The following is a 12,575-nucleotide window of genomic DNA, read 5'->3' on the forward strand; positions in this document are numbered from 1 at the left end:
TTCCCTCATAGTACTGAAGTCACCAGTTTGATTTGAACTTGAGAACTGTAAAATAAAGAATGAACTAGGAGTGTATATTTAAGAGATCAAAAGGTTGAAGCTGAGTGTTTGCCATAGGATCCCCCAAGCACCACACTCCCAGAGTAATTCCTGAGTGCATATTCAGGAGAAACCCCTGAGTATCACCCAGGCGGGACACAAAAAATGAAAAAAAAAAAAATCAAAGGGCAAGCCATGAAGAACCCAGGGATAATGGATGCATTGTGTATCCCACCCAAGGCCTAGGAGAGATTAAATGATGTATTCAAGGTAAACTGAAATTCAGATTTTAGGAATTTCTGGGCGTTTTTCTTGCAGTGGATGACCTGGATTTGATCCCTTCCCCTCCCAGACCCACCTGCAGTGATCCTGCCTGTGGAGCCAGAAGTAACTCCTGGGCATTTCTGGTTGTGCATTACCCCCCCCCCCCCGCCCTTACAAAAAAAGTACTTGTTTTGTGTATTGAACAGAAAGTGCTATGCCAGGAGGATCAGGTTTATGAATGACAGATGTGAGCGATTTCAATGATCCCTGGGAAGAAAGGATTTCTCTGCCTGTAGATGGTTTTTTTGGGCTCACCTCTAGTACCACAGGGTCCCTCGGTACCACTGGAAGTAGTTACTGTAAGGTCCTAAGGGACCCTGAGGGAGATTCCAGAGTTAAAACTCTACAAATTAGTAACTCTCCCTTTCCTGCCCCTTTCCCTAGCAGAGCTTTAGAGTGAAACCATTCCTTATTGGAATGCAAATTCTGAATCCATTTGTTGACTGTTTCCTGTTGGGATGTAAATTCGGGAACCATTTGTTGGGCCTTCCTTATCTATTACCTCTGTTAGGAACTTTATCCACCTCCACTGGAATGCAGGGCTGAGAATCAAAGGAAGCCAGGTGATAACCAAATGTCCTAGTTACCAGATGCCCATTAGCCACAATGCCTATGTATGTAAATACATATCTTTGAATCTATAGGCTAAGGAGTGTTGTACTTTTAAATGGATTGGTTAAGAAAGTATATGTTGTTACAAATCTATTGGCAATGAAATGCGAGGGCTTTGCTGTAAGGCCAGTGAAGGCCTATATAAGATCCCCTTTGAAGAAGTTCGGGGTCTTGCCTTACCTAACTGATCTGCTTGTCTGTTTAGGTGGCTCGACCCTGACTAGCCAGTCTTACAATGAACCTTGCTTGCTGTTTGCAGTCTCTGGAGTCTCTTTGTCATTAAAGGGAGATCATGATCCGCGCCCTAACACTCCCAACTGTCCCACCTGGAGACTAGACTGTAGCCTGGGGAGGGTCCCTCCGCGCCCCCCATCTCTTCTCTGGTCCATTACCTGGACCAAGTTGGTCTTCCTCACATGGTCCCAGGTTTCGATGCTCATGACCTTCACCTCCACGTCCACCTGACCGGTCTCCAGGGGGATGAGCATATAGGGCACCGTATGGATAACGTAGGTAGCACAACCACCCTCTGACACCAGGGGGATCCCAGTTTGGACGCCCTGCATGGAGCCTCCTTGTGGGGGAATTCCACTCGGACCTGGGGACAGGGGCGGGGTGGTGGTTGGGATGCATGTCCATGCTCCCTGCTTCTTGCTGCCCTGAGGATCCCCTGAGAAAGGATACTTCTTCGTGCTGTGTCACCTCAGGGAAGCTGCTGCACTTCCCTGGGCCTGCATTTTCTCCTCTTTACATGTGTCATTGCAGGGACTGGGAGTGAGGTTGCAAGCTTGGTATGTGTGGGTTCAATCCGCAGCACCACAAACAGACTCGATCCCCCAGGAATGGATGGGTTCTCTAAAGGCCCTTTCAGGTGTCTGCCCAGGGTAGCCCAGGTGACCTCCAGCACCTCATCCTCGAGACTTTGCAATGAACTGCCACCCCATTGGCCAGGAATTGCCAGTGGGGTCCCCAGTCGATTTCTTGAACACTGCTGTTGCCCTGCCAACAGAAAGCATCATGGTCGCCCCCTCTCCTCCACTTGGGTGCTTGGGAGGGAAGCACAGGAGAAAATATCATCGAAAAAACAGCTTTGCCAAGGAATTTGGTGGTTTCCAGACTCCTGGCGCTCTCTCCCACATTATTATTTTTTAATTTTTTTTCTTTTGGGGTCACATCCAGCAATGCACAGGAGTTACTCCTGGCTCCGAGCTCCGAGCTCCTCGACAGTGCTCGAGGGACCATAATGGGATGCTGGGAATTGAATCTGGGTTGGCTACATGCAAGGCAAACACCCTACATGCTGTGCTATCACTCCATCCCCAAATTTCTGCCTTGAGCATCAGAGAGATAGGTTAGAGGGTAGGGCACCATCCGTAGCACGCCAAAGGATCCTTGAGCCTTACCCGTAGTGATTTTCAAGCACAGAACAAGAGGAATTCTCTGAGCACCGGTGCATGTGGCTCCAAACCAAGTAATAATAAGATAAAAGCTTGGGTCTGAGTAGATCCTTAAAGGGCTGCAGCACATTTTGCATGCCAGAGCCCCAGGTATAGTCCGTGGTACCACATGGCTCCCTGAGTCCTACCAAGGGCAACCCTTGGGGCTGGAGTGATAGCACAGCGGGTAGGGTGTTTGCCTTGCATGCGGCTGACTCCGCTTCAATTTTCAGTATCCCGTATGGTCCCCTGACCACCGCCAGGAGTGATTCCTGAGTGCAGAGCCAGGCGTAACCCATGAGCATCGCCGGGTGTGACCAAAAAGGAAAAAAAAAAAACAGACCCTACAAAGGTCAACCCTTTAGCATCAAGTCAGGAGGAATCACCTGTATCCAGGAATAACTCTAAAACCAAATAGTAATTTGAATAATAATCATAGTAATAATAGGAGAAGATATGCCAAGGCCAAAAATAAAAAAGAGCAGGTCAGGGGGCTTGCTTTCTCTTCCGAGCCTGCTCTCTCCACATTTTCCCATGAAGCCACATCTCTCCCTCTTTCTCTCCCGGTAAAGTTCTGTCCTGGGGCCACACTGGGTGTGTGTGTGCTTAGGGCTTATTTCTGGCTCTGCAATCATGGATTATTACTCTTAGCAGCGCTGGGGAATCATGCGGGATGCTGGGGATCAAACCCAGGTTTCTAGAGGCAAGGCAAATGCCCTCCCTGATACAGCATCCTTGAACTGAGACTGAATCCCAGATGATGAGGGAGTTGCAAGTGGGGACCCTCCCGCCAGCACCATGGGGTCTCAGCTGGGCAGGGCGGCAGGAGGAGTGCCAGAATGGGACCTCTCTTAGCATCTCCCCACTGATTTGTGCCCCTTTTCCTGGGGCTCAATTCTCCCTGGGAGCCCCCAACAGGGAGTATAAAGAGAGGATTCAGCCCTTGTTCTTGGGGGGCCTTTGCACTCTGGGAACGCTCATGAGTGAGGGCTACCCTGAGCTTGAGTGATCGTGAACCCGTTTATGTTTTAGGGCCCTAGGGGGCTACCTGGTGATCTCAGAGCCCCAGGAGACCCCAGTGAGCCAGTGAGTATGGCCTCAACTCCACATTCAGTGTTGTCCCGAATTCTGAATGAGGGGAAGTGGGAGACTGATATAAGTACGCAGGAGAACGGAATAAAGAGCAACTGATCACTGAGAGTTCACGAAGTAAAATGTGGGGGAACTGTGAAGCGTTGGCGGTCCAGAGCCGACTCCTCACTTCCCCAGGCTTTTCCAACAGAGGGAAAGACAGAGAGATGGGGAACCACAGACCCATGGTGAAAATGGCTCAATTAATGTAGAGCAGCTACCATACTTATAGAACATCTGAAGGTGGAGGTTAAGGTAAGGACATAGGTGTGATTGATCATTTACATATATAAATATTTGGCAGAGGAAATTCTCTTGGTGGATTCATGCAAGGAGACACTCTGTCTCCCAGGAACATGTACATTGCTTTTACCTTTCCCTCTATAGGAAACCACTAGAACAATGCTAGTAAATATGTACTGTTGGCTGGGTCAGAGCGACAGCACAGTGGACAGGACATCTCTCTTGCATGCAGCTGATCCAGGTTCAATCCCCAGCATCCTTTATGGTCCCCCAAGAACTTCCAGGAGTAGTTACTGAGTGCAGAGCCAGGAGTAACCCCTGAGCATCGCTGGGTGTGACCCAAAAAGAAAAAAAAAGAGTGTACTGCAAGTGTTATAGGCTCACATAAAGGAGTGAAAAGGTGGTGGCTAGAGTGATCGGTCACAAAGTAGGGATCTGGAGGAAGAAGTTCCCCAATCCAGTATTTGCAGTGACTCTGCAGCCAGCCCTGGAGGTGCAGAGAGGAACTGATCTAGTAACAATCTTGAGAGTCGGAGAGACACTGAACAGGAGCAAAGGCTTCTACCCCTTAACAACACAAGAGCAGTGGACACTTGTCTACAAGGAAAACCCTAGGAGGCAGTTTTAGAAACAAGGTTTCAAACCAAGAGTATGTGGCCAGGGGCTGGAATGAGATAGCATAGTAGGTAGGGCATTTGCTTGAACACAGCTGACTTGGCTTTGATTCCCAGCATCCCATAGGGTCCCCTGAGCACCACTTAATCACTTAACTTCCCATTAGTCGTCGATTTGCTCGAGCGGGCGCCAGTAACGTCTCCATTTGTCCCTGTCGCGTGCTAGTGTAGCCCAATGGCATCTGTTCGCTCTGGGAACATGAAGGGCCTCAAACCGATCGTTCATGATCTTGACGAAGAAGTCTGACCATCTGGTAGGTGGGCGGCCACGCGGTCACTTGACATCCCGTGGAATCCAATCAGTAGCAGCTCTAGTCCAACGGTCATCTTTAAATCTCATTATGTGACCAGCCCATCTGATTTTCGACACTTTGGCAAATGAGACAGCGTCCCTGATCCTTGATCGTCGACGGATGTCAGAACTCCGGATTCGTTCTCTCATTTGAGTGAAACGTGATATTCCAAGCATAGCTCTTTCTATTCTTCTTTGGGAGACCTGAATAGCGTTCTCATCTTGTTTGCATAGGGCCCAGGTCTCTGAGGCATATGTTAATGCAGGAAGAACAGTGGAATCAAAGAGATGTGCCCATAGCCGGAGGTTCTTCGTCCTCTTAGCTATTTCTTCGACATTCTTGAAGGCGTTCCAAGCTGCTCTCTTCCTCCTGCGCAGCTCGGGTGCCAGGTCATTTGTCATGTTGACCTCTCGACCTAGGTACACATAGCTGTTGCATTCGGAGATGGTCGTTCCATTGAGAGCGAATGGGGCGTCAGGAACGAGGCTGTTTCTCATAAACATTGTCTTCGTAAGATTCAGCTTTAGTCCTACCTTTCCACACTCACGGTCAAAGTCGGCCAGCATTTGTGCAGCTTTGCTGATGTTTGGTGTTATTAAAACAATGTCATCAGCAAAGCGGAGGTGGTGTAGTTGCCGACCATCTATCTTCACTCCCATTCCTTCCCATTCCAGTCGTCGCATGATGTTCTCGAGGGTGGCACTGAAGAGTTTCGGTGAAATGGTATCACCCTGCCACACCCCTCTCTTGACATCAACGATCACTTCTTTGTAGAATGGTGAGATCCTGGTAGTGAATCCGCAATACAGCTCACGGAGGATCTTGATGTATTGGGCTTGAATTCCCTGATTGGCTAGGGCTTCAATGACCGCTTCCTTCTCAACAGAATCAAAGGCCTTCTTTAAATCAATGAACGTTACACAGAGCGGCATCTTGAACTCCCGAAAAATCTCAATGAGCTTGGTTATCATGTGGATATGGTCAATGGTGCTGAATCCTTTGCGGAACCCTGCTTGCTCGCATGGTTGTCCTTCATCTAGTGTTCTGCCAATCCTATTCAGGATGACTCGAGTGAACAACTTGTAGATGACAGACAATAGGCAGATCGGGCCATAGTTGTCAATGCCATGGATGTCTCCCTTCTTGAACAGTAGTACAGTCCTGCTGAGCACCACCAGGAGTAATTCCTTATAGCAAAGCCAGAAGTAACCCCTATGCATCACCGGGTATAACCCACAAAGAAAAAAAAAGGAGTACCTGGCCTGAAGGGTAGTGCAGTGTGTTGGGCACCTACCTTGAACTTGGTCAACCTGATTTCAGTCCCTGATATTCCCCAATGGTGGCATGGGAACCATGAGGAGTAACTCTTAAGAAATGTCAGGTTTCCCCCAAAATAAAAGTATATAAAATACAGCATATAGACTGTAAAATCTTAACACGCTGAAGGTTGTGTGTTCACGGGCTCACTGGATGGTACTGTCTCACCGCCTGCGTTCGGTGCTCTTGAGCCGCTGTGTGTGGCCTGGATCGGAATGGCTGTTGGCCAAGGGCAGATGGAAGAAGAAACGGGGGCCAGGCCGCTCTATATCAATAGTAGTTTATTCCAATCCTATTCACGCCTGTCTTTCTCTGCCTCTTTCTCTCCTGGGCCCCAGTCTTGGAAGCTCTCTTCTTCTGGCTCTGACTCTGGATCTCTGGAGCCCGAGCTCACTCACTTGTGACTCCTTTTCCGAGCTTACGTCTTAGTTTATATAGTAGTCACATAAGGCGGTGACATAAAGGTGGGTTGAATACTGACGGATCAACAAAGAGAGGTAGGACCACTCCTCCAGGAGATTAACTCAAGGGTAAAATCTCATCTACAGAGATTACTTCAGATTACTAGAAGATCCACCCAAGGGTGGGATCCCAACAAGGGTGTGTTCTTCCCTCAGTTAGTAATCTACTTAAATAGTTGTAATAAATATACTTCTAATATTTCTAGCAATGTCATTCTGTATGAGCACAGTAAGAGTTATAAACTTAGTTTGGTTCTTCCTGAGAACATCTCACTATACATTTCACAGTCCTCAGGCCAGGTTAATCTTCCTAGCTCCAGCAGGGTCCTAGTCTCGTCGTTACTTACTTTTAGATCATGACAGCATTTGTCCATGATCATGCCCTCAACTTATAGTTGAGTATTGTGGCTCTTTGGCCTGGCCCATTTCGATGCCAGGGTAGCTCACTGCTTGCCCTGGGTCCATTCAGTCCCTCGTCGGGACCCTGCTTTTGGGGTGCTAGGAACTAAGGGCCACTGAATCAAGAAATCAGATGCCCAGGAGTAAATATTATTCGGAGTCAATCAACTCCCAAGTTACAAAGCATAATATTAACTGTCTTCCTGTGTCCACACAGAAAGGACATTACTTACAATACAAGTTCAGTATTCTTAGATGGGTGTGACCTGACAAACCTAAGCTACCTGAGGAAGGACAAAAGAGTGTTATCCTACAATAGACCAACTCCCAGAAAGGAGGGGCTAACAGGCAGCAAACCACACTGGTCACTCTGCAGGCTGGCTTGGCCTTCTGCACATGTGTACATGGTGTTTACTATTCTGGTGAATATTACATTGTTAGGATTTTAATGCTTCCAAAGTAAAAATCTCAAAACATTTATCCTCAATGTTTGTATAAATTGAATGGAAACCTGAATATAAGGAATGGAGATATGCTACAGCAAGTAAAGTGACTCCTTGCCCGTGACTAACCTGGACACCAAATATAGGCAGCACAGCGGGATGTGGCTCCCCAAAATATAACACAAAAGGGCCTGCAGATTGGAGGTTTGACTGTATAACCGAAGTCAAAAAGTTCTGTGCAGTATCATGGTTAATCTCTGCCATGATCCCCGCAATCCAGGGCCTCTGAGCCAAGCCAGAATCACAGAAACGATTGAAACCAATGTGAGCCTTGACAGTACCCAGCAAAATGCAATTTTTGTAACTATTTATTTATTTCTTTTGCTTTTAGGCGACACACAGGGGTTACTCTTGGCTCTGCACTCAGGAATTACCCTTGGTGGTGCTCAGGGTACCATATGGGATGCTGGGAATTGAACCTGGGTCGGCCACGTGCAAGGTAAACTCCCTACCCACTGCGCTATTACTCCAGCCCACAACTATTTTTTTCCTAATTTTTATTAGTAAAACACCATGAGGTACAGTTGTAGACTAACAAATTTTTGTGCCTGGGTTTCAGTTATACAATGATTGAGTATACATTGCCCATTCTCCACCACCACTAATCCCAGTATCCCTCCAACCCCGCCACCCCCCATTCCACCCTGCCTCTGTGCTAGGGCATTCCTTTTTTTTCTCTCTCTCCTTTTGGGTGTTGACGTTTGCAAAAGAGGCATTGAGTGGCAATCATGTTCGGTCTAGAGTCTACTCTCAGCATGCATCTCTCATCCTCTAGCCCCCACATATTTACGTTTTATTTAATTCCTTCCACCTCGATTTACCACTAAGATTCATTATTTACCAGTTCACATAATGTGAAGGCCAAATGCCAGGACATTGTCATAGCCTGGGTCCAGGTGATAATCAGCAAGTACCTTTCCCTTATGGTACTAATGTCACAGGAAGCTTTTAAATGCACCAAGATTATTTCCTTCTGGACTGTACTTTTGTAGCAATCCCCCACCCACTTGTCGAAACTAAAATTGTTTTACCTAAGGGCCATGTTGTGACCCAGGCCATTGTTATTAGGGAATTGATAATTTACTAAGGCTTGAGGGGAACACGAAAGCCTTCCTATATTCCTTACTCACACGATTTTATGCAGTATTAATTCTCTTATACCTTTAAAGGCTGCAGGTGCGAATGATGGACTTCCCATGTTCTTACATGTATATGTGTGCATATATGTGTGTATATATATATTATATATATATATATATATATATATATATATATGAATAGTTTCTCCCCAGTGTGAATTCTCCTATGCATAGTAAGGCCTGCAGATCCAGTAAAGGCCTTTCCTTTCCGCACTCCTGGCATATATAAGGTTTCACTCTAAAATGACTTTTCATATGTGTAATAAGTGCTAAAGGACAAACGGATGGCTTTCCTACATTCCTTAAACTTATGAGGTTTCTCTCCAGTGTGAATTTTCCTGTTCAGAAAGTTATGCTAATTGCATGAAAATCTTCCTGCAGTCCTTACATATGTAAGGCCTCAATCCTAGAAAAATGATTTTTACGCAAAGCAAAGTGTGTGGATTGAGTTAAGATCTTCCCACACCCTAATATATGTTTTTTTTTCGAGTATGAGTTTTCCTATGTTTAATAAGGAGTTAAGGGGAAGTGAAGACGTTGCCAAAGTTTTTACAAACATAAGGTTTATCTCCAGTATGAATTTTTTTGTGCCTCAAAAGGCTTGCATAATAAGCAAAGGCCTTGCCACACTCCTTACACAAAAATGGATTCACTGCAGTGTGGATTTTATTGTGGATGAAAAAGTTTGAGTATAAAGTGAAGACCCGGGCTGGAGCGATAGAAAAGCGGGTAGGGCGTTTGCCTTGCATGCAGCCGACCCATGTTCAATTCCCAGCATCCCATATGGTCCCCTGAGCACTGCCAGGAGTAACTCCTGAGTGCAGATCCAGGAATCACCCAAAAAAAATAGAAAGTGAAGACCCTCCCACAGTCCTGACATGAATAATGTTTCATTCCTGTATAAACTTTCCTATGCTCAGAAGGAACCTGAGAATAAATGAAAGGTCTTCCCTCCTACCTCACATATATGAGTAGAGCCAGTGGTCCCTCCTGAAACAACTCTAGAGACAGTCACCCCTGAAGGCCTCTGTGCTCCTGTCACTGCATCATATCATCTTGTCACTTTCCTCCTCCCTGTGGACGGTGGGTAGGACAGCGCAATATCATCTTCTCCCACCTATAATTCCCAAGAATCAGCAGGAAGCTCCGTGCAAAGATCTAGAGACGTCAGTTTTGTGAGCATGACAGAGGTGCACAAACTCCAGGGTCCTGACCATAAGTTTCTGCTTTGGAGTCTGAAATTGCTCTCAGGGAGGGCAGGGCAAGCAGCTGACCTACTCTCCTAACTCACAGGTCGTAGATTCACTTGAACTGAAAATGTTATGATATCTAAACAGAAATATAGTGGAACAGAGAAGAATTAGGACCCGGGCCAGAGCAACAGCATATTGGGAAGGGCAATTGCCTTGAATGCAGCTTACTCTGGTTTAATCCCTCACATTCCACTGGATCCTCCAAGCTACCTGGAGTGACTTCTGAGTGCAGAGTCAGGTTACTCCAGTACCCAGATTACTGCTGGCTGTGGCCCCAAAACAAAAACACACAATTAAAAAGTGAACTGTGTAGTTAAACGAAAAAATGAACACAAGTTTCTGGACTTTACCCATCATAAAATCATTTTTATGATGGCTACAGAGATAGCACAGATCACAAGGTGCATGTCTGACACACATCTGACAAGGGTTCAGTCCCTATCACCCCACAGGATCCCCAAACCAAGAGCGATCAATGAAAACAGAGCCAGGGGTAAACTCCGCGGGGTGTGGCCAACCAAAAAAAAATTAGGTGTCAGAACTATAGTATGGTAGGGTATGGACCTTGTACACAGCTGACCTGGGTTCAGTCCCTGGCACCACACTGGATACCAAAAACAGCAACCACGGGGTATGACCAGAAAAAAATGTTTTTGTTCATGAGTCAACCTCTACCAGACAGTTTTGGAGAATGCAGGTCAGACTTGGGTTTTGGAGCCACAGGTGGTAGATCTTTGGGCTCACCCAGGTGGTGCTTGAGGAATCCTGCGTTGTGCAGGAGATTGTACCGTGTGACAGGCTGCCTGCAAGGCCAGGGCGTGCACCCCTGGCCTATCACTGACCCCAGGAAATCAAAGTCTCTATAAGTACTGTGAACCTTATGAGAAGGATACAGGCAGGAAACAGGGATGAGGCCCAGCTGGTAGAGGTCCAGGCAGGGCTGCTGGCACCTGGGGCCTCCCGGTGCAAACCTGAGCCAGAAGTACAAACTGCAATTTCAAAGGTTTGCAGGGGCCAGAAAGAGCACACAGTGAATGGCAGGGCACTTGTCATGCATGCAGCAGACTCAACTTGACAGCCTGAATCACCAAGGACTGATCCCAGAGCACTGCTGGGTTTGGCAAAAGCCCACACAGCCAATCCCTCTCCTGGCCAAATAAAGGCAATGAGGAATTTATCTGACAAAAGCAGAGGTGTGAAATCTAGTAATATATTCGCAAGGGTCAATCCTTTTTTTTTTTTTTTTTTTCTGATTTGGGACCACACTCAGAAGTGCTCAGAGCTTACAGGCCAGGTTTGCAGACTATATGATTTTACTCCTACGGGTACATGATTTTATAAAAGAAAAACGGGATAAAAAATTACACTTGGGGCCAGAATGACAGTACAATGGGCAGGGCGTTTGTCTTGCAACCAGCTGACCTGGGTTTGGTCCCTGGCATCCCATATGGTTCCCCGAGCACTGCCAGGAGTGATTCCTGAGTACAGAGGCTGAGTGCAGAGTCAGGAATAAGCCCTGAGCATCGCGAGTGTGACCCAAAAAGCGGAGAAAAAAATTGCACTTATCCCAAATGAAAGTTTAAAGTCCATAATTTTGCTCAGAGCTTCCAAGTCCTTCCTTTCCTCCTAACAGCCTTTGGTTCAAAAGGACTCAAGAATGTTCATATTTAAAAACTTCCAATTAAGGTATGAATAGAGGAGTAAGAGAGAATACATCATATTGAAGCAGATACTGGCCAACTTGAAGCCAGAGGGCGTTTCCTGGTACCCCTAGCCCCCTGAGCAGGACACAGACCTCAAGCACGCCAGGTGTGGTCTGAAATCTCACCTCATCTGCTCCTCAAGTAGTGAGATAGACCCAGAGAGAGGAGCTCAGAGGGTTGGGGACTTTCTTTACCTTTGGGGGACATGGCATGGCTCCCCCTGCATCCCAGACACAGACACTGAAGGGGGAAGAGTCTCCAAGTTTGTAGCAAATGGGGGGGGAGAGACAGTAGAAATACGCCAACACCCAAAAAGAAGTTCAAAGAATGCTCGTGTGTCAAAACAAATTCTGGAGTGGGAGGGTTGAGGCCATACCTACTGATGCTCTGTGGACCCTAAGGCATGTCAGGGATAACCCTGGTCACTGCAAGAAAGACAAACGCCCTCCTGAGTATACTAATGACCAGCCCCTAAGAGTGAGACATTTAAAACCTAGTGCAGCTGGTCCCTTTCTGCAAGTACTCACTTCAACAGCAGGGCACACCCCTGGTCTGGGAGAGATGGACAGTGAGGGATGCTTGGAATCTTGATAGGTGAGGCAGAAATTCTTTTTTCTGAGAAAATATAATCATACAGGGTTAGCAAAGATAATAAGTTGATAGGGTGCTTTTCTTTCAAGCAGCTAAGCCAGGGTCAATAGGTAACAGTACCTATGTTCACCCACCCCAGCACTGTTAAAAATGATGCCTGAGCTCAGAAACAAAGAGTAAGCCCTGAGCTTTGAGTGACGCTGTAGCCCAAAAAAACTACAATAAAAAAGATTATAAAGGAATTTTAGAGATCATATAGCAGGTGAGGTGCCTATCTTCCACTCGGCCAAACCAAGTTTGAATCCTGGCATCCCAATATGGTTCCCTGAACCCAGCCAGGAGTGATCCCTGAATGCAGAGGCAAGAGAAGTAACTGAGTCTTGCAGCTGTACTCCTCCAGACTAAATAATTAATTCATTTAAATAAATAAAGAGATGTGTGGCCAATACCGATGTAA

This window comes from Sorex fumeus, unplaced genomic scaffold, assembly GCF_029834395.1.
Source record: "Sorex fumeus unplaced genomic scaffold, SorFum_2.1 ptg000076l, whole genome shotgun sequence".
Lineage (NCBI taxonomy): Eukaryota > Metazoa > Chordata > Mammalia > Eulipotyphla > Soricidae > Sorex > Sorex fumeus.